The sequence below is a fragment of the Corapipo altera genome, unplaced genomic scaffold, assembly GCF_003945725.1.
Source record: "Corapipo altera isolate COAL_440 unplaced genomic scaffold, ASM394572v1 44b, whole genome shotgun sequence".
NCBI classification, from domain to species: Eukaryota; Metazoa; Chordata; class Aves; order Passeriformes; family Pipridae; genus Corapipo; species Corapipo altera.
In genome coordinates this window covers 340,930-360,448 of record NW_020884932.1, presented here as the reverse complement: position 1 = coordinate 360,448, position 19,519 = coordinate 340,930, and the positions used below count along the sequence as shown (strand labels likewise).

The window sequence follows — 19,519 nt, the reverse complement described above, 5'->3', positions numbered from 1 at the left end:
CTGCCCCTCCTCTTCCCCTCACAAGGAAATTGTAGACTGCAATGAGGTCTCCCCCCAGTCTCCTCTTCTCCAAGCTGAACAAGCTAAGTGTCCTCAGCCACTTCTCATATCTTCCCCTCAAGGCCCTTCACCATCTTTGTATCCCTCCTTTGGACCCTCTCTAATAGCTTTATATCTTTTTTATATCGTGGTGCCCAAAACTGCACACAGTACTCCAGGTGAGGCCACTCCAGTGCAGAGTGGGACAATCACCTTCCTTGACCAGCTAAATTCTGATGCTGTGAATATGTAAGACAGGGCACAATAAGAGAGCATGATTTTGGCCCACAGAGTGCATTTGTAGCTCAAAAAGTTCCAGGGAGAAAGTGTCTTTGCTGAAGTTATTAATATTGCATTTCTATGACAGAACATCCAAGCTGAGACTCTATCCATTGAAGGGGAAAATAAAACACTGTTTTTTGGATAGGAAAATGAATACAGTGATTGTAGTATGAAAAAGGGACATTCACTTGTCAAGCCATTTCTCTACTGGGCCTACAGGAGCTGCTCATTAGGAGTGTTTCAATCACAACCAGTGACCATTGAAAGCTCTGTAAAGACAGCCTCCATTCGTTCCCATCACACTGCAAATACACAGTCCATGCAAACATTTGGGTTTTTTCAAGCTCCACTGAGACTGCTGGCTAACAAAACCATCAGCATCACACTGAGTGAATTTGACAAAATAAGAAGAAAGCTGAATGTCAGTCAATGAGACTTGTGAACAGAGATGTCTATCTTGAATTACCCTTTTTGTGCTCCTGCCCATTACCTGAAGAAATGTGGGACATCTGGAAAGCAGGAATTGCAAATGCAGTCAGTTACCCTCTCAGCTATGACAGATCTAGTTTGAGTTCTAGTTGTATTGCTCAATAATTTCTTTAGGGAAAGATATGTTTCAGGAACAACTAATTGAAAAAATGGTAATTAATTGACATATACACTCCATCTCAGCAACCAGAAAATATTTGTTCCTGGCGCTGGAAAGAGACAAGAGTCTCCTCATCCCAAGTCATTTTACAGCTCCATTAAGCACCTGCGTTTGCTCCAATGGACAGTGTGCTTACTGCAACTGCTTTGTCTCATGCCTGCATACATTTTTGTACCCTGACTCCCACATAGCCTCCAGGAAACTCCTCAGTGCAGGCAAATTACTTCATGCAGTTCACAGAGGCACCCAACAACGCTCCTTGGCCAGCTCCATTAATATCATCATGCAGCATACTGATACTGCATTTTATGCATGCATGTTTTTCAGATTCCAGGAATAATGTTAACATCATTAGCTAACTAAACAGAGTGTTTTACCCATGGTAATATTTCTCAACAAATGCAACCCTAGTGGAGGCTTACTGATGGATTACCATGGACCTGTTTCCAAGGTTACATTTCTACTGGCCTTTTTCTATATGTTGATGTCTTTTACCCATACATTAAAGCAAAGCCTAGAAACATACTTGCCTTGGATACGTATTGGGTTGCTATAATTCAGGAGTCCTAGCAGTGAATTCCCAGGTAATTCAAGCCCCTGACTAAAAGTGAGGTACAGCCTGTTGATCACACAGCTTCTCCCCAAACCTTCTCTCTGTCAGCTTCCTCCCTCAAACTTGCATTTCCTTCAAGATCTAGTATTGATTCTTCAGACTCAGCCCAGGGGTTATAAATATCCCCTATCTCCCACGTTCCAGTTAGCATTTTGTGAGAAAACCTGAGGAAATTCAGCAACACAGCTAGCTTTTACACAGCCTTCTAAAACAGCTCATTAAAAGCAAAGAAACAAGAAAGCTCCCCGAACACCAAGCCCTTTCTGAAATGCAGCTTCCCTCCATCTAACTCTGTCCTGCTCCAGAAGTCTCTGCAGCAAGGAAGGTAAACAGGCAGTTTAAGGGGTACCTGCTGTGAGATCTGCATCCCTTCATCTAGAGCCCTGTTCAGACCCTTCCCCTCAATGCTCCAGCTTTCTTGTGCATCTCCTTCAGACTTCACCCAGGAGACCTTCCAAATCCTCTTTCATCACCTCTTTAGCATTGCTGAGTTGCTGGCAAGTTTCCAGTGCTCCTGGAAAAAAGGGTACTAGTTTGTATTAGGAGATGATGCAGTCAGTGGAACAAAACTCATTATACCATCCAGCAGAAGCAATCCAGAAAGTCTTTATGCTTTGAATATCAGGAGACACTGCAGCTGTAAGCACCAAAGTATATGTATAATGGCTTGTCTGTCACCTTGGATTTTAGGGACCAGTCTCTAAGCAGATAAGCAAAAATTTCCTGTACCTATTCCTGATCAGCAGTCACTAAGAAATCTTTTTTGAATTTTTGCCAAGAGGAAAACAATAGACTGCTTGAGCACTTCAGCTTGAATGGGTGCGAGTTATTGTGCATCCTCTGCCTAGCTGTTTGTGCTGAAAAGGGAGATGCATATCTCCTTTTTCCTTAATCCCAAGGTACTCTACTATCCCGCTGGGAAGGATGGAGCTATGTAGATACCATTGCAACTATCAGCTGAAGTTGAGAGATCAGTTCTGACAGCAGCACAGAGTACACCATGAGCATATGAGTACATCAACTCTGAAGTCACTAGCTCACCTGGGCAATTTTGTTGCTCCCTTTAAATGTCACTCTGTTGTACACTAGCAATTATATGACCCCTCAAATTAGTCAGAGCTTGGGTTAGAAAACATGTGGTATGAAGCTGCATCAGGGGAAGTTCAGACTGGACACTAGGAAAAGGTTCTTCACCCAGAGGGTGGTTGGTCATTGGAACAGGCTTCCCAGGGCACCAAGCCTGACAAAGTTGAAGGAGTGTCTGGATGATGCTCTTAGTCATACAGTTTAGTTTTAGGTAGTCCTGTGAGGAGCAGGGAGTTGGACTCAATGATCGTTATGGATCCCATCCAGCTTGAGATATTCTGTGATTCTGTATCAGACAGTTAATAAACTGGGTCTCCCCAGCAGTTTTAGAGGTAGACAAACTTTAAAAATGGCAAGAGGGTAAATAAAGTTATGACACATACCATCTACTTCTCTAATATTAGCTTTGGTGTTTCGTAAGACTTTCCATAAAAATAAAGGCATGAAGAAAAACAGGAAGGTTATGTATAGGAAAATTCTCTAAATTGAGAAAGGTGGGGCATTTTGATTAATAGAAAATAAAGATGCTTTTTGCTTTGAGAATCCTGAAAAATGATACTATCATATAAACCAACTACAGACTATGAATATCATTTGTTATTATATTGTTTCAGTAAACATGTTTGCCCATCTTCTTTCAACTGTAGCTGAAGAGGAATTTCTTTTTTTAAATGCAACCAAAACAAATTTCAGTGTACTTACCTGTTAGCAGAACGTCTCTCAATTTTACAGTGAAATTGTGCCCAGGGCACAGTTTGAACAAAAATTCAAATTTGCAACTGCAGGTAGTGAAACCCTGTTTTTGACACATGCCTCTTCGTTAGTCAGCTGGTGCAAATCAGTCATCGTGGAAATCAGGAATTCATTGCAGAACAAGGTGTTGTACACTGCGAGAAGTGTTCCGAGACTAACAAAGAATAATTTGTTTAATCTGATTTTAGTTTCTGAATTAAGTGGCTTTTCATTTCTTCTTTTAGATTGAGGAATTTGAGTGTGTACCTCGTCTGTGTACCACCTGAAGCTGCACAGACACAACAGCTTGTCTGTGGAGATTGAAACCAAAGGTCGGTTTGCCTAATGTTGGGATATGGGCCAGGTCTTGTCTACAGTTTTCTCTCTCTCCCGATATCACTCTTGTATTGGTGCCAGGAACGAGGATATTCATCTTCTCTAGGTAAACATCAGTTTACAAAACAGAGAATATAATTGCACAGAAGCGGCTATGATATATCTTGGGACTAGTGAATGCCTCCTAATTGAGCTTTAGTGAAAGCAGCAGTTCTGGCATTATTTTTATTCACCTTGTGGAAAATTATTGGAGCATATTTCATATAATTAGGATCAAGAATGGATTTGGCATCACTTTCAGCAAATGTCCCTGAACACTAATCTGGTTTATTTGGCACCACTGATGAAGCTTCTCTTGTGGGGAATACAATGACAACAATTAACCTGGCAATATAGAACAGAAAGGGGAAGTGGGAAATTGTCTTGTCTTTTATCCACATACAGCATGAAATGTGACCTCATTCAGCAACAGAGCAGCAGTGCCTTGAATTTATTTTCTTCTTCCCTCCTCCCCCTCTATCTTGAGTTGCCCTGAGGAATCTTCTATTTTTTTTTTCCATTTAGCTGAAAAATCTACACTTTTCATACTGTCCAAGAGGATCTCAACAAAAAGACCTATTTAAAGTGTTTGTAGCTAAATGCATTGGATTTGAGTGTTGTTGAATGACCAAAAGACTGCTTCCTTTTCTAGAATTAGACCAATATTGACTTTCAACAGCTACCAGTTCAGAGTGAGAAATCAATATCACGACTTGGGCAAGGTCTTTAGGTTACTGCATCAGGATGTATATTTCTTTTTTTTCCTTTTTTTAATAATTGCATATCATTGATACATACTCTAGTTTCTAGTGGGTTCTGTTTGTTCCTTCTCAATTGGAGACAACTCCAATCTCTGGACAACTCATAAAACCCCCTTTTCCCTCTCCTTTATCCACTAGTTATGAATTCAGCACTGGCAATACATTTAAGATTTCCAGGTCAGGTGAAGTGACACTTCATCCATCCTTAGTGTTTTTTTCCTTTGATCTAGTTGTCAAGCTGAACGGTGGCACAGTGAAACTTGGGAAAACTAGTCCTCCAAAGTTTGTTTGTAGGGAAGATATTTGGAAGAAGAGACTTCCACTAGAAGCAGGACAAAGAGACTAGGTATTACCCTAGTATCTTAAATACGGCAAAGCTTGAGAGACTGAGGGCGATTTACAGACACAGGGAAACTTTGACAGGAAAGAGGAAGAGCAGAGCAATTTGGTTTAGCTGCTGAGCCAGCTGAGAAAGGTATGTAGAAGAACTCTACGGGGACAAGTGAGAGAGAAGGATCCTGTGTATTCAAGGAGACTTAGACTTAAACACAAAGAACACTATAAAGCAGTGAGGAAATTCAAACAGGGAAATATAGAGAGTTGCTTATTGGCATTACGTGGTTGTTTTTTTTTTTCTAGAGCAGTATATTTTTTTTGCCAGATGTAGGACCTAAGTACACAATAAATGTCTTGCCCAGACTCATATTCTGTCCCTGACCATGGCAGTAGGAAACATTATCCAGGCAAGCATGCTCATTTTATTTAGGAATAGTCACAAAATCTGCCCCTTTCCTCTCTCCCAAGTGGCTGGAGAGTTGAGATGGGAACCCTTGAGAATTTACTTTCAGTTCCGGAACTCATGGTAGGAATTTGCTTAAGCTGCTGAGCAGCCCAAGGAAGGCAGTTGTAGTCCTAGGACACATGATTTCTACACGTAGTCCCATTTCTTCTAGGGGAAAGACAAAGAGAGCCTATGGCCAAGCAATGTGCAAGAGAGACTGAGTAACAGGCAAGTGCTGTGATGTGCTTAGGTGAAGAGCACCTGAAGAGCCTCCTGCAGGCTCAGTGTAGTAGGGAAAAGGTGTAAAACCCTGGTGAGAACCATACTAGTGTTTATGATGGGCAACTGGAGACCACAGGATTGTATTTCAGTCATGTTATTAAAAATCTTTCCAAATACAACAGATTTGGAGAATGCTGTCAGGTCTAGCCCCATCCTTTCTGAAATGCTGCAAAAACAGAAGAGACTCACAGCCTGTCCTGATCATTAACACCCCCCTCCCCACAGCCCCCAAACAGCCTGGAGCAAATGCCAAAACTGAGAGCTCCTCACAGAAAGTGTCCTTCCATTATCCTGAGCTCCAATCTGTGCTCTATCCTTTTCTTCAACAGCATAAAAACAGATGGGGTAAGTAAATTCTGTGCATGCTGTTCGCATCAAAACCAGCAGCTGATCTTGTAAAATTGCTGCTCCTGGTAAAATACCTTGTTTAGTAAGACAGTAACTGTGTACAGCTCCTGGACTGACTGTAGATGTAGCCCAAAGATGAGCACACTGCAGCAATTTAGCTGTGAAGCAACAAGCAACTGACCTGCGATAGCAAGGCCCATTATGGTTAAAAAATACACTGTCACAGCATCCTGGCCAGACAAAAATGAGAAACTTCCTAGAAACTGTTGATTTGTGATAGTGCAACAGGAACCCACCTAGAGCACCAGTGTGCAAACCAAGGAATGGCAGGCACACATCTTCCACAAGGAGCAGAAATGACTATTTCTCCTAAGCAAACAAGTCAGTTTTGCTGGGTGTAATTTTTGCCAAGCCATTTCGTCACGGACTCGGTCCTCCACCAATAATCTGTGAGGATTTCAACAGCTCACCAGCTTTGTTGTCAGGTGAGCCAGAGTGGTTTATTGTCAACACAGCTGCACTACTGCGGCCTATTTTCCCTATTCTGCCCCCTACGAAAAATAATTTACACAGCAGAGAGGAGCAAAGGGCAGGACAAATGATGCTGAACCCGGGGGATCTGATCCTTGCCCTGGAAATGCCTAGTGTGGAAGGAGTGGCAAATCTCTATTGCCAGACCTCCAAGTGGGACTGAGCAGTGCCCTGCCACTGTGGCTGGTCCCTGTCCCATGGTCTGTGTTCCCTGGTTTAATTCATGATGCTGCACTTGGGAAGTAATACAGGCCCACAGTGCTGCCTCAGACCTCACCCTGTACAAGTGGCATTCCAATTAATTTTCCAGCAGTTTTTATTAAACATTTTATTTTTATGCACACATCCCATTTTATCCTATTTTTAAATTTAGAGGCTCTTTAATTCATCTTTCGCTTAAAAATCTTGGATATCAACCTTCTGGCACCTCAGTTTAAAAACTCTGGCCTAAATCTCTCATGTCCTCTCTCATGTCAGACATTTCACAGCCCCCTAAACAGTGACAGCTAATACATTGCATATGCTGCAATATCAGGTTTCATAAGCAGAAAATGAGGTGTCACCCTTAACCACAAATTTCCTTCTCTCCTCTTCTAAAAGTCTGCGTAATAACAACTAACACACTTAAATGTGTACCTCACATTTTCACAGGTTTCAGACACAAATATTTTCACCTCACACTACACCAGAATTAGAAAAAGTGCAGTGTTCCCTGTCAGCACAAAGAGAAGTGAAAGACAATAAATCACTGACTTGTAAACTGCACCCAAGAATCAATAAAATGTAAATGGCTACAACACAGAAGGTAGAAATACATTAAATATGAATGATAAGAAAGAGGGATAAGACTGGAAAAAGGCTGTGTAGTTTTTCACATCAGACAGAAATGATCGAGAATGGTTCTGGTCTGGTAAAAGAGGAGCTCTTTGCAAACAAAATAGTGTCTGACCATATAACCCTGTCCACTACCTCTCTAATAGAAACAGAATATATCATACGACTGTCAACAACTTTTAGAAACTTTACACATTGCTGATTACAAATGAAAATGTAATGCAGTCTACACATGTTCTGGCTCTTATCTCTCCTCCAGGGGAAAGCATTAAAGCCTCAGCCTGCAATGGAAAAAGTAGCATTCAGACATCTGTGACCAGTATGTGTAGAGAAGAGAAGGTGCATATCGAGCCTACATCCTGTGACAGGGGTCTCAGAGTCTCTAGAGATAGATGAATGAATGTGCATAAGACCAACCAAAAATACTGTAATTAAACCTTTACTTTCCCCAGAAAAACTTGCTCTCTGTGTAGTATTTTCTGTTTTGAAAGAAAAGCTCACCAAAAAGATTTTGGCTGATATCCTCAATATCCACTGCTTACACACATGCACACACTCCCTTTTTCTTTTAAGAAATATATAGCCTATTCTTGAGCAAAGATACTGTGTATACCTTAAAGACTCCCTGGAGAAAGTTCAGCCTGCTGGCCTACTGTGCAAGAGGTAAGCTGTTAATGGTTGCAGGATGACATTAGATATATGGGCTGTGAGACAGATTTGGATCTTTGAAGAATAACTGGTTCTGAACAATAGGAGATAAATAAATCAGAACAAAGCCACAGGTAGATGCTTGGATGAACAGTGGCCTGCCAGTCAGTGGCACTCATTAGCCCATACCAGCAGTGTAGGTGAGATGAATAAAGTAGAGTTTCAGCTTCAAACTTCTGAGTTTTACAGCTAGAAGTACAATCAGCTTTGTATGGTCAGCAATTCATCTTACTGCTTTAGAAACTCAAGAATAAAAAATGCAAATGCACCTTTCATGTGTTGATTACTTAGGGATGTACAAAACCATGAATAGTGGCAGTAATGAAATGTCTCCTGGGTACCTTTGAACATTACAGGAGGACACAGGCGAGGTTCCCTAGGAAACCAGAGATGCACTCCAAAGCATGGGCAAGCTTGGCCAGCTGACAGTCACTCAATTGTGTTCTGAACATCACTGCTAGAAGGTATGTGATTCAACTCCAGAGTGAAGTTGGAAAGACTGATTGTGGAAAGCCTAGAGGAGGTTGGGATAGATTTATTCCTGATTGCATAAATGTTCAGACCTCCAAAAGAAAGGAAAGGCTGATTGCTAGCTATCCAAAATGAGGGGGAGAGAGGGGTGAATAACACCTTCAATTAATCTAAATATTGATCTTAGTCCCAGATTCTGCTGGCCTAAATTCCACCTAAATCCTTGTGCCTACTGTTTTCCATTGGCTGGAACCCCAACGGCTTCCAAGTAATTATTCCAGAGATGTGAGTAAGGCTTAGAGCACAGAGCCACCAGTGCTCAACACTAAGTACTCATATTTATGTAGAATCCAGTCTTGACAAAACTGGGCTTTAGGATTAAACTATACCTCTGAGGTGCTTATGAGGGAAGATGCCTGCAGACCTAAAGCTTGACCTTTCCTCTTCTGAATTTTAGACAAAATATCAATTTAGTCTCTCTTGGGAAATATAATTTATCACCTCTCCTAAACTTTACTCTTTTTCTGTATCTCAGCACCTCCAACCCAATACTGAGTTTGCTCAGAAGAGAATTAAGACCATATGTGCGTGTAACCCACATGGGGAATGTGAAGAGAAAAGAAAAAACCAAATATTTTGCCCTCCTTGGAAATGTGATTTCTAACCCTTTACAGATCATTTCTCTCTTACCACAAGAAGTAAAGACCTTTTTAGCAAGGATAGAACAATGGAATTTCTCATACAAATATGGAAGACATGACATGACTGAAGGAAGACATGACATTTCCAGTTGCACTTCTCTAACTCCCTTAGAACAAGCCCCTGTATCCATTAAAGACTGAAAAGCAGTCACAGAGATTTCAAAATGCTACCTATGACTTGTCAGCGAGTCCTTCCCAATGATCTGTGGATCAAATACCCTTACTATGAAATATTTGAGGACTTGGATGTTTGGAGTGGAAAGGGTCTGCCACATACAAACTTTCTTACAGTTTTCCATGGATTGAAGAAGCACTGTTGTTCCTGAGCTGCCCTGCCTTGGTGTGAGATAGAGCAGACAGGTGTGGCTGTAACTCCAGCACAAGTGATAAATACATTTAGCAGCTAGATTAGCATAATTGCTTGCCTAGTCAGGTAGCATGCAAAGTGCACAAACAAGTATCATAACAGTTTTATTACATGTACATGCTTGCGTTTCCCTGAGACATGATAAAACAAACAAATCAGTAATTTTAGAACAGCAGTAAAAAAACTTAAAAATTGCAATGAGTAATTTAAAACAAATGTTAAGAAAATTCTGTCTTTAGAGAAATTTTCTCCAAGCTGTGCCCCAATTCTATTTTATCAACATGAAAGAAATGATGGCCAAATATATTGCCGGTCACAAAAACTTACATTTAGGTAGCTTTTGTTTTGTTCCATTATGAAATATACTTCACTGCAGTCATTTATACTCTTCAGTGTAAAAGGTGTGATTCCATCTGGAAACATTTTAAATGGGTGATTGGTTGAGAAATGTCCCCACCCTTTCTTTGTTCAAACAACAGATAAGGAATGTGCCTCTTATTTCTCAAGTAGAGTATTTAGTTCTTGATAAGATTGTACAGTGCCTTTTGAAGAGCTTGAATATCAGTGAATTATAGATGGTTTAAATACATTTCTAACAATCCGCTATAATTTCACAAATGTTACATAAGCTAGCTAACAAATTTGTTAGTCAAAACAAATAAGCTGAAACATCTTTGGTGTTACACCAAGATGCACTCAGCTGTTAAACAAAGTAAAATCAGCTGTTGGGAATTTGTTCATTTTACAAATGGCACATTGTGTATGTTACAGTGAACAGTGGGAGCAGTGAGCAAGATGTGAATGAAGTAGTCTATCAAATCCTTGGTTTGATTTATAATAATGGGGTTGCATTGACAGAAGAGTAAAATACAGCAAAGCATATGTTCACTGTGAGTAATACAGACTCATTTATACATTACAAGAGTATTAGATAAACAGGCTCGATCATTTTCTAAAATAGTCCTACAAAGAAAGTGGTTATAATGCCATGGGACAAATTCTGCTTCACAGGCAGTGATCGAACAGAGAGAAAAAAAATAGCCCCCTTTTTTTTCCCAGTAAGTTTCAAGTCCATCTTTTGTGAAGGGAGTTGAAATAGCATTTATTTTCCTGTTGTAGTTATAAAGAAAAACTAATCTTGTTCTTTCTCTGGAACACAGTACAAGCATGATAGTGGCTTCATGGCATAACTTGCTCAGTTTCAGTCCTCAAAGAATTTGGTCCCTTCAATTCAGATGCTGGCAGGAAAGGGCTTGGTAGGACTTCAAGAAAACGTTGACATAGTTTCAGAGATGTCACTGACAAACCCAGCTTGGCTATAAAACAGTAACTGCAGGAACACAGAGAAATACAGGCATTTATCTTGAAGACTGGCAACCCTTCCACATGAACGTTCTAATTAGGAATCATGACATCCTATTTCTTTTTTTAATACCCTAGTTGTAAATGGACAAGAAATGTTATTTACCAGTGATTGAGTAAGAGACTGTCATTGTTTAAACATGGAAATGGAATTTAAAGTTCTGCATTTAATTATGTTTGGGGTTGCTTTTCATTTGGAGCTAAACCTGAAGATTTTTTAAAAATGTGGCTCCAATATTGTTTCTCTTTGTAAAATGGGAAGAATGTTAAAGAACATATCCAAGCAACCTCTAACAGCATGAAAATTGTCTAAAAAATAGTAAATCACCTAGTTGTTCAAATAATCGTGCACTGTTTGAACATAGTTATTTTGTGTTATGGTTCTAACCACTACACTATGTGACAGATCTTATAAACCAGGAGTTTCTGAAGTCTCATTTCTATTTCTTCTCTTTCCTTTTTTTAATGTGAAAATGGTTCTTTATCTCTCCCAGAGACCTCTATTTCTTGTCCACCTCCTCAGTATCAGAAACAAAGTCATTATAAGAAAACGTGCTTTTTTTTCTTTCCAGCCTGAATTGAGAAGTTCTATACATTTGTCAGTAACTTTGTAAAGCAAAAATCTGATATATTAAACACACAGCATTCTTCTCAGGCCACCTAAAAGATGGGAAGACCTAGTATGGAAAGGAAGACTGAGTGAAAGGAAAAACAAACAAACAAACAAAACCCCAGAACTGTTTCCTGAACTCTAAGGCATAGGCCAAATTGAACTTGAGGTGTAGGTGGATACAATTTCCACAGCACCGGTAGCGAAGCACAGGCCAAAGCTGGAGCTGTGAATTCTTGGGAATGTGAAGCTTCAATTTGCTAACCCTGGAAAGCTGCTCTGCCCTTTGCTCCTCATTTCAGGGGCACGAGTTTAACTACACGGCTTTAACCACTGGCTTTTACTGGACGGGCAGGGGTCAATTTGACTACATTTGCTGCAGTGCTAAGAGCAGATGTGTAAGTATTTAGTATGGCATTCATCACAATACAGAAAAAAAATTCAAACAAAACCCCCTAACCCCAAATCCTTTGTTGACGTGAATTTTTGAAATGTTTCATTTAAAAACTAATATATTGCACTTGTAAAAATGGCAACACTATCCTTTTAGGTGAACAACCGCTATTCCAAGGAAAGACATTTTGCTGCATAAAACATGATTACTGCTGTTCCATGACTACAATTGTCCTCAAAGGTGCAATTCTCAAGCTTTTCTTCCAAGAAAGTGCTTATTTTTTAATCCATGGCATTACATTGTTTTAGAGGTCTTCAGTTACAGATCTCCACATTGCATCTTGTTATTTTCTGCAGTGTACGGGCTGCAATTAAGCTTAAATCAGGGGTATGTATTCCTAAGGACCTTTTCTTAGGTAATATGTGTTTGAACGTAACTGAAAATAAGCAACAATTATAAGACTGTAAAAAGCCCTTAAATATTTGGTTTTTTAGGACATGATGGTCCTGTTTCATCCATTAAAGTGGCAGGGTGGAATATAGGTCATATCCTCGCCATTAGCACTTACGCTTCAGTAGCAAACAACTGGGGTTGTTATCTGTCACATGACCAGAATTCTAATTTTGATTTTAAAGCAATAATTGTGTACTTTTTTTCCCCGTAGCAGTGCACATATGGCTGATTTTCTACACTTCCTACTATTTAGTGTATTCAAACCCGATATTACATAAAGTAATTGAAAGAATTCTTTCTGCCATTCATTTGTGAAGAGTCTCTCACCATAGATTTGTTCTTCAGAAGGACAATTTTTCTAAACACAACCTTCCATTCTTCCTCACAGATCAATGCTGCATTCTTTTTTCTTCTACCCGGCAAAGTGATAGGGGATTTTGAGAATCCAGTTCAGACAAAGTCTTCCCCAGCCAGCGTGACACCTGCACAAGGAAACCTGGCACTTTGTCCCACACAAAAGACTCCCAACCCTTCCCAGAACAGAGAAAGACTGAGAGTACTTCTGAGTTAAGGTCCTGACTGCTATAAAGGAACATGTTGGCACTAAGGGATTTTTTTTTTCTGGAACTGACTCACTTTTTCCTACCCTGTCTCTTCTAGAAGAGTTACTAGGAATCCCTAAATAACTTGGGCCAAGCCCAAAACCATAAGTGAAAAGGAATGCAAGTCACCAGGCTTAGAACCACTCCTAACTTTACTATGTTTAATTAGTTTATCACTTAGAACACTAATGGCATGTCCTCAAACTTTATGCCTTCCCTTCCAGATTAACACATTTTTATCCTTTCTGACTGAGAAATTAAGAGTCCATGTCATACCTGACTTAATGCATCATTTCTATGCCTGATGTTCTTTTAATGTCCTGTTCCTTTCTGAGTGAAGCAGGAGCTTTTGAACTGTGTCATCAGCTCACCAGAATGAGATGTGGGACAAAGGTATCTTAGAAAAGGTAAAGTCTCTGCACTACTTCTGTGCTAATTGTGACTCAGAGAGGCTGCATGCTGGGTCTCAGCCTGATATTTTTGTCCCCCTGGCATAAGTCAGGTTTGGCCATATCCCAGGTTTCCTGTCAGTACAAGGGTTCTGTTCCCTGCATTGCTGGTTCTGCCATTTGTGTCACCAGCTGGATTTGTTGCTTTGACTAAAAAGCAAGTGAGGAGTTAGGGGACACTATATGTGCTTCCTTCACAGTGGGCAGCAACTTTCTAATTGCCCTTGGCACCAGTGGGAAATGCTGCTCTCCACCCACAGCAGGAAGCACACACCTTCTTCCTCCATGGCACTAAAGCACCCCTGGCCTTGCTTTGTGTTTCTCCCTCCACTGGGTGGGTGTTTGTGCCCCTCCTCCTTCCTGGAGGGAGGAGAGACCTTTTGGAAAGACCTGCAGCAGCATGGTAGAGCAGCTATGCAGTGGTGGAGAAGCACAGTATTCCAGATGTGGTGTGAGTGCCAAGTAGAGAACGGTAATTTCTTCCCCCATCTCCTGGCTGTGCTCCTGCTGACCCAGCCCAGGGTGCTGTTAACCTTCATCACTGTCTTGGGCTTACCCAGCTGTCCCCTAGACCCCCAGGCCCTTCTCTACAGAACTGTACCCTGCAGAGTTATTCTGTCCCACATACCGTTTGTCCTGGTTGAATTTCATGAGGTTCTTGTCATACCATTCCTCCAGCCTGAGTCCCTCTGAGTGGGAGCTCAGACCATATTTACTAGTCCCACCAATTTGCTGTCATCCACAAACTTGATGAGAGGCCACTCCTCTAGGCATTGACACAGACATTAAACAGGTCATGTCCTAGGATAGATCCCTGCAGTACTCCACTTCTTACTGGCCTCCAGACAGAGTACAGCCTGCTATCTGCTGGCCTCCAGGTCCTATCATGTGAGCAGTTTTTTTACCCATAGATTTGTCCACCTATCTTGCCCATAATGTTCTTTTATGGATACAAGATTGTGGTACACAGTGTCAAAAGCATTGCAAAAGTCAAGGTAAATAATATCCACTGTTCTTCCTCATCTATAAATCCAGTCATTTTACTATAGAAGGCGATCAGGATGATTCACCCTTGGTAAATGCATGCTGGCTGTTTCCAATCACCTCCTTCCTGTGCCCAGAAATGTGTTCCAACTGCACATAGATTTCCTCATGGACTGCAGTGAGGCTGGTCAGCCAGCAGTTTTCCTTTTTTTTCCAAGAGTCATTGGGGGACACTACAATGATTGTGGAGACCCTAGTCTCCACAACCTTTCAAAGATAACAGTACAGCCTTGCAGTGACACCGGACACCTCTCTCAGCAGCCTTGGATGCAAGCTCTGTTGACCCCAGGCATGTTTATGGGTTAAATTCTCCCATGTAAGCCCTGACTTGATCCTCACCCATTGCCGGCAGTTCTCCTCCTTGAATATTAAACACACAGAGCTGGGAGACCCTGATAATGTGCCTGAGGCAACAATGGCTCTAGGTACTACAGCCCTATCTGTTTCCCTTGGTAGATCATTTGTCCTATTCAGGAACGAGACCTTTTTTCAGTCTCTTACTCTTGGAGTTGTGGCAGAAGCTCTTATCGCCCTTGGAGTCACTTGCAAATCTTAACTACGGCTGAGCTTTGACCTCAGAAAAGAGACCGTATGTGATTCCTTTGGACATTTCCAGCAGTTTCTGCTTCAGCCCAGGACCCAAGTTACCTCCTCTGATCATGGAAATGTACGGAATGTTCAAACGCAAGCACTGAGCCTATTAAGAAATGTAATATCTGAATGTCCTCCACAAGCTTCAGTACAAATTGCACTCTTCTATATCTGTCCAAAGGCAGCTGCTTTGTTCTGCTTTGTCAGGGAAACTGTTAATAATTTAATAATGAAAGGGAACTAATGAGGCCTATGGATTTGAGCCTCATGCTCAGATTATCCAGTGTCTAATGAAGTGTGAATTTTGACTGAAGCTTTTTCCACCCTGAGGGGAAAAAGCCACCCTCATCCATGCGGATTCTCCTGTGACTAATGAAGGGTGAGCTCACACTGCAGCTTTTGCTATACAGGGAGTACAGGTAAGGTTACTCTCTGCTGCCTAGGCCTAGTTTCATGACACTTAAGAAAACATGTAATTCTGGATATATCTACCCCTTTAATTCAGATTTGACCAGTGGGTTTGGGAATTACTAGGGAGAACGGACATACTCACAAAGGCTGGTCCAAAGTCATTATTTGAGCCTTAAGCACTTTGAAACATCCCAAAATTTTCTTGCACTACTTTGCATTTCAAAAACATTTCATTGGAAAGGTGCAAAGTAATTTACATCAAGTATTAGCCTAATTTTTGAAACAGGTGAACCATAACGATTCACCTTTTTAAGAACATATTCCCTTTTCAAATACTGTAGACTAACAACTTCATGTGTGTTTATACACTCCATACTTTTGACAGATGGCTTACATGTTTAGTAGCTTATATAAAATAAGGTTATTTCTAATGTCAGCCAGCAAGTACTCTGTAAAAACAAATATTATCTACCATTTTCTTTCCATAGTAGACTGTGCTTGGATTTAGCAAGAAGGAATGTTGTCTGGTCTGATTTGGATGCATATATGCCATGAGCAATCCCTCAAACAGATGCATGAGGCTGTTGCTGTCACCTTCCCTAGACAAATACATTCAGTTTAATGACTGACTGGTGAGGTGTGTGCTGCTGTGGCACAGCTGTCCTGTTTTATAACCAATGTGGAGACAAGGCATGGCACTTTTATGGCGAGGTAAACCAGGTGAGGCCAACCAAAAGCAGGAGCACAGGGCCGACCTCCCCTGGCAACCTCGCTACTACAGCTTGCTGATTTTACAGATGTGTAGCTGCCACATTAAGTTTTCACTGTGAAAAACCTCACAAAACAAGGCCCTGTGCCACTGCAGAGAAAGCCCAGTGTAAGTGACTGTGTGACAAGAGGTTTTCATTAGCTTGGTGGGGGAATGGTATTGGTCTCACCCCAGCAGCTAGTGATCTAGTGTAAACAGTGAGAGAAGTGCCTGAAAAAAGGCAATTCTACCCCACTGTGACTGTCAGATTCCTTCCAGTCCCTGTTGTCTCCTCTTAAGCACTGCACCTATCCTTGACCCTCTCCTTAGTCTCACACATACTCATCTACAAAGACTCATCCTATTGAGTAAAAGAGCTGTTGTATTATACAAGTGACCTAAAGTATAGTGTCTCAAAACAGCTTTATCACAGGTGAGAATTTCCTTTTATTCCTGCAAATGTATCCTTTTCCACCCACTTGTTCTCCCACATAAGCAAACACGTGGAAAGGCTGAGTACATCTGAGTGCGATATCCTGCATGGCAGTGCACTAGATGTTAATGTGATTTCTGAAAGCTGATATAAAGAAGTCGTTTAGGACAAAATATTTTGCAAAGGGAGAATTAGTGACACTGAACCGAAGCATCGTTAGGTCTTTGTGAGATGTGCCTTCTCCAACATGCCAACGAAAATCAAACAGAAAAACAAGTGGAAATACATAATTATTATTAACCAGAGAGACAGAATCTAGACTTAAGTTTTCCAGAACAATAAGCAGGAGGCATCACCTGATTGCATTAGGCTCAGAAATCCAAGTGGTGGTGGCTTGAGAAATCAGTGATAATCAGGCAAACACAGATGATGGGCTGGTTATTGTAATTTTTTACATTAAATCTGTCTTGTGAATTCAGTAATCAGTTGTGTTTTATTGGTGTCCAAATGGTGTAAGAGTGGAGAGTCGGGCCTACGGAATGGTCTAAATTATGACAAAATCATGAAATTCTCATTCGTGTTAGGAAGCAATGACCAGACTGAATGACTCTTGAAATTTTCACGTATTTTTCTATTTTATTTCTCTTTTGAAACCTTAAAACATGAAATCATTATGTCCTTTTTATTACATATGATCACACTATTTCAGTTTAGGTATTCCCTGAACTGTATTTTGTGGTTTAGTTTATTCACAGATTGGTTTCAAGCTAAGAAATTCTAGGTTAATTCAATAGCCTCTGCTGTACAGTGTAATATAAGCTATTAACAAAGGAACAGCATCTGAATTTTGTTGAAGCATGGAGAAAACTGAAAAGCATTTATCAAACATCTTCCTAAAATTAGGCTTTGCTACAATGAGGTTTTGTATTTCTCTCTCCATATATTCCAATTGGCCATTTCTATTTGAAAAAAATAAAAGGGCACTTTTCAAAGTGCCACTTTTACGGCTTTCATTTCCCTGGCTATTCAAAGATTTTCTTTGATGGTCTTTGGAGGAAATCCTTGCATTATTTCTGATGCTCGAAGCATCTTAGCACGTAGGAACCCAAATGCTTCTGCGGTGCAACCATTCAAGCTGTTTCCCTTCTCTTCCCTTCCCTACACGTACAGCCATATATGTGTACAGGGGAACTCTGTACTCTGCCAGGGGTAAGTGTACAGGGAAACTCCGAAACACCTGCCAGGCTCATTCTTTGGCCTGTTTTCTCCAACTAGCCTCAATGACATCGCTTCCTTTCACTACCCCTACTTCCAGATGACCTCCACCAGTACACTGTGCTCCCATCCTTCCCACCACAGGGAAATCCAATGGCAGCATGCCTCGCTGCCTAGGCCAGCTGTCCAGAACACAAGGGGCAACATCTCTATACCCTCTTTAAGATGCTATTACTGCTACCCCTTTCATTTGTGATCAGATCAGCCAGGAACCACAAACATGGCTACTACCTACTTCCCTACTCCCAGATAACCTCCACCATCCATCTTGATTCTGTCTTTCCCACCACAGGGGAATCCAACAGCAGACTGCCCTGCTGCCCACACGCCATTGCTACCCCAGGCTAGAAGAGGCACCATGCCCTGCCCAAGGAGGTGGTGGAGTCACTGTCCCTGGAGGTAAAGAAAGACTGGATGTGGCACTTCATGCCATGGTCTAGTTGACACGGTGGTGTTCGGCCATGGGTTGGATTGGAGGATCTTAGAGGTCTTTTCCAATCTAGTTGATTCTGTGATGCCTATACTTGCATTAATACGCTATTATTTCAACCTAAGAAAGGGTAGGCAGGTATGGCCCTTCCACGACTTTAACCAGCCCTCCAGCCCAGCGTCCCCTCCAAAGGGACAGAGGCGTCCAACTCGCGGCCACGGAGGCGGCAGACCCGCGGTCTTTGACCTCTCCTCAGACCTTCAGCGTTTGCCTTCCCCTCCTATTTTTGTCATTTCCAAGGCGACTTGCTCAGGACCTTCAGGCAGCTGGAGCCCCGGGCAGGCAGCACCAGATCGTTCCCTTGCCCTGCCCCTCTTGCCCTCCACTCCCCTCCCCTCAGGCGCCCTCTCCCCTGCCCGCTCTCCCCCGCCGCCATTGGCCCCCGCCGTGACAGCAGTTCGCGCGCGGCCTCCCCTCCCCGCCGCGCGGCGCAGGCGCGGCGGCGCGCGGGCGTGCGTTATGCCCGCCCCGCCCCTCGCGGCCCCGCGCGAGCCGCGGCCGTTGTTGTCAGTCGCGACTCGGAGCCGCCGCGGGAGCGGTCGCAGCGCCCGGTGCCGTCCGAGCGCAGCCCGCGTCGGCGGCACGGCCCGCCGTCACCCCCGAGCCTCCCCGCTGGGCTCACGGACCCTCTCCTGCCTTCCCTCCCCGACGAGCTCCCCGTCCCCGCCGCCGCTCCCGAGGGCAGTCGCGGCGGGCGCTGCCCATGCAGGGGGCGGCGCGGGGCGCGGCGCCCCGAGGAGACGCCGCCGCCGCTGCTGCGGGCAGTAAGTTGCCGGCGGGGTTGGGCCGGGTTCGACTCGGGCTGGGCTGCTGGGGTGTGGTGGGTTCCTTCCTCCCCCTCCCTGCGCCTTCCGTTCCTCCCGGAGCCGGCCGAGCCCAATGGCGGCCTCGGCCCAGGGGGAGGAGGCGGCCGTGGGGGGACGTTCCTCGGCCGCCGCCGAAGGTCGGTGTGTCGGTGCCGCCCGGGGCTGCAGGGAAGGGCTCGGGGAGGGGAGGGCAGAAACGGGTGTTCCTGCGGGGACGGCAGGCTCCCGGGATGCGGGTGTTCCTGCGGGGACGGCAACCTCCCGGGATGCGGGTGTTCCTGCGGGGACGGC

The 19,519-nt window shown here is 42.9% G+C and overlaps 1 protein-coding gene across 1 annotated transcript in view; it reads left to right on the top strand.

The window, feature by feature from the left end:
• The first annotated feature begins 18,948 nt into the window (after positions 1-18,948).
• SNRK (SNF related kinase) overlaps positions 18,949-19,519 on the top strand; it is a 42,165-nt gene continuing 41,594 nt past the window's right edge. Inside the window, exon 1 of the mRNA XM_027659426.1 lies at positions 18,949-19,186. The gene's annotated coding sequence lies outside the window, so the exon portion shown is untranslated. The remainder of the gene's footprint in view (positions 19,187-19,519) is intronic.